Raw genomic sequence first — 4,014 nt, 5'->3', positions numbered from 1 at the left:
TTTTGTTGCTTTGCTTACCCATCGTACCCTTTGACCAACAACCCATGATATTATACCTTATACTTTAAACCAAAACTTTAAGAGAAGTACTTTCTTAGGCCCCTTAACAATCAAAAGTAACAAATTCTATGACTCAAAACCTGCACATGTTCTTTCAAATGCTTAATACTCGATGTGATCGGTCACTTCTTACCTTACCAATTCATACCTTGAAAAAAAACACTATCATGAACGTAGACTTGCAATGAAAAACTTGAATTTTCATTCCAGTTGTGCCAATTATCAAACTCAAAACCACAAAAACACTTATTACCACACTCAAATCGAACGCCTATATACTTCTTTCTCAAATCTTATCCAATTGTTTTAATTAATTTGATGATCTTGTGACACTATATTTTACTATAACTAGAGCAAAACGGGTGAAATCAAGTATCTCTAAACCCAATTCTCAACCCTCTAAATATACATCTTTAACCCTTGCAATCAGAGTAAATAATCTTGCTCGCTCCTCCTTCCGAAGGCAACACTACATCCCATTATTTTTTTCATTATGACTCTAGCTCTTTCCAATCCTATTCGAGCGGTGTTTCAACACCTCCTACAACTTTCTATGCAATCACGTTTCTCACCAAATAGTAGAAAATCACAATCTTAGATACTCGCAGTTGTTATTACTATAAAAAAAAATCCATTTAACCAACAATCATTAGTATATAGTTGCATTTAAATCACAATCCATCACGAACTCTTACTACCATTATGCTCAGTCAGTCTTCAACATCACCACAAAGTCAACCTTATCATCGATATGACACCTCAAACCCAGTTATATCAATCAAATCCAAAGGTACCTTCACGGAAGTATACTCGTTGGGATTTCCTTTACCCATAAGCTTGGCATTCTAATATCGATCTACTTCCATGGAGCTTACAATGAAATCACCACTCATTTAAAATTCCTGAGATACATTCCACAGCCTGAATGCATTAATATTGTACCCAAAGATCCACCACTAAAAGCTTTCTTATAAATAATGCTTAACCCATTCGTTCGTAGTAACAAGCTAGTTGGTTTCTCAAATGGGAATACAACATCGAATCTCATTATATGAGCATGTGATACATCTGCTAACTCTTTAAGTAGTTAGTAATCGCACTTGACATCAACGTATCCATTTCCATATACCACTAGTACCACATTGTGAAGTCTGTTAAATCCACCACTAGAACACATCATACATATCCAGAAGATTGTACCCAAATAGCCTACACATCCCTTCCCCATTTAGTAACTAACTTACACTACCAAATTTGTTCGGTCTCTCGTCTAAAGCGATATGCATCTTTTCATAGATCATGTCAACAACAAGAGTAACACATACTCTAACTCTAAACAGGTAAGAATCAGTACCATTATAGTAGTCGTATTATGACCCTTTTTGATATACACTCAATCTATGAAAGATTCTAACCTTGATTGGCGCAACATCATTCGCTAAGCAACCCATATATGTTATAACAACTATACCAATTATATTTTCCAAGGTTACACTATTCATTGTCTAGTCATCCTTTTAATCATTCAACTTCCAATTGCCAAACCACTCCAGATATTGCCTATACCATACAAATACAAATCCCACAACTAGATGACTAGCCAAAATAAATAAATAAATAAATAAATATATATATATAAGACGCTCATGAATTAAGTCCCTTAAACCATTGTTAAACTTAATAATTTATTTATCCTCAAAGTGAATCATCAAACCATAACCTCACGCAATTCACTTCAACTCAGTACCATACCTAATATCCAAGCCATACACGACATCAATTACTGACATGAGGAACTACGCACGAGCCATCACATAAGTGAGAGAGAATAGAAAGAAACGATAAGAATCTGAATGGATCAAGGATGCACGATAGAGATGCAAGAAGTGAAGTTTTTTCTTAAAAGTCACTATAGCCTCTCGAAGATAAGTATAGACGTCTCAGTACCGATCCTCGAGACTCTACTTAGACTCAGCTTGTCCACACGTGAGACCTATGAACCTGGGACTTTGATACCATTTTGTCACGACCCAAAAAATGGACGTGATGACACTCGTCTTAACCCACCAAGACAAGTCAGCCTAAAACTCAACCATTACAATAAAATGCGGAAATTTTATAATATACTCAAATATAACCCCAAAATCTGGTTGTCACGTGTACAAGCCTCTAAAGTATTACAATTGAATCAAAAGAAAAATACAAGTCTCATATGACATTGTTTCTAGAGTAGAACAAGATCATAAATAGGAGTAAGAAGGATCGTTGAGAAGACAAACAACTACCTCACAAATCTCCCAGAAGCCTCGGAAAAGAAGAGAATAACAAGTACCACAAAAATCCAGGCTCGTAACCTACAAAAATTTGTAGAAGCAAGGGGTGAGTACCAAACCACACGGTACTCAGCAAGTAAACCTCTAAACACGAGCTAAGGGGATAGAATACAAGTACTCCTTACACCCCAACCGAACCTTCACAACTACAATCTGTATAAAACCAGCCCAACCTAACAGTTCACAATTTACAAAGCACATAGCTCAACACAACACTCTAACAATTTCATATCCTCAACAACAACAATAGTTTCATATCCTCAACAACAACACTCTAACAATTGCATATCTTCAACAACAAGCTCAATATTCATCAGTCACAAGTTCCATAGAAAGGCACTCACAAGATCAGCAACACACAAGATCAAGTTCACCAATAATAAAGAAGTGCAATGCAATGAAATGCAATGTCAAGTATAGTGATGCATGTCTGACCTAATGATACACACCCGCTGTCTCTCAGTCCGGGACCCATGGGGGACATATCTGTCCATGCATCCATCGCGGCGCGCGATACGACCCTCGATAATAGTAACCATCGCGGCGCGCGATACGTCCCTCGAAATATAGTATTCGTCGCGGCGCGCGACACGTCCCTCGAAATGGTACATCCTCTTTATTTTCTTATTCTTTCTCAATGCACATAACGCTTGTCCCAACCATGTCTCAGAACAATGCAAATGACATGTTCATACAAATAATCAGGAGATGACCATTTTCATAACATTGCACAATTCACAACAAGACAATCAAGATACAACATCAACAATGATTCAACAAGCCTTTCAAACAATTCTCAACACATCACACAAACAATTGATCACATTGCCTTTTATTATCCCTTTTTCATCGTTAGAATTAATCAATGTGGACAAGTCAACCCATCACCAAGTCTCATTACCCTAAACACATATTATAAGTAAATACATGAATTCCATACACTTAACAAGGGTTTATAAATCCACTTGCCTCAAGTAATCAAACAATCACTCCGGGACTTGAGCCTTTCCCTTTCGCTGAGCTTCCAAATCAATGCAAATCTAATCAAGTACATGACCACAATAAGATTTCAAAACCAGCAACACCCAACTCTATAATCAAGTTCCTAAGCTTCAAGCCTAGGGCTAAGTCCCATTTTTTTTTCCAATATCATAAAACTAATGATATTTATATAAGATTATACCACTAATATTTAATTATCTATTTCAATATAGAAAAACTTGAATTATATGGTAATTATAAAAAAAAATATATATGGAATCAAAACCAATTACGGAATGATACTTTACGGAACGATACTTAGTTGAACTAATAGCAGAACGTTGTTTGTGCATTTACACCATAATATACCATCCTTCAATGATTAGATTGTCATCCCCAATCATTGGTCATAATTACTCTATCATTTATCCACTAAAACTTTCCAACAAGTGACCCATAAATGATACTTGCCCATCAGTTTGAATAAAACAATATTGGCAGGGATTGAAGATCAAAACTCCTTAATTACCAGCATATTTTAATAATAATTTAAAAGGAAGCAAATTCGTATTACCTGAAAGTAATCTTTCGATTTCTACGTCGGCTCTCTTCCCACAAGTAATTTCCGTTCTCTTCTTCT

The sequence above is a fragment of the Solanum stenotomum genome, chromosome 5 (assembly GCF_019186545.1).
Source record: "Solanum stenotomum isolate F172 chromosome 5, ASM1918654v1, whole genome shotgun sequence".
NCBI classification, from domain to species: Eukaryota; Viridiplantae; Streptophyta; class Magnoliopsida; order Solanales; family Solanaceae; genus Solanum; species Solanum stenotomum.
Note: the sequence above shows the minus strand (reverse complement) of the source record.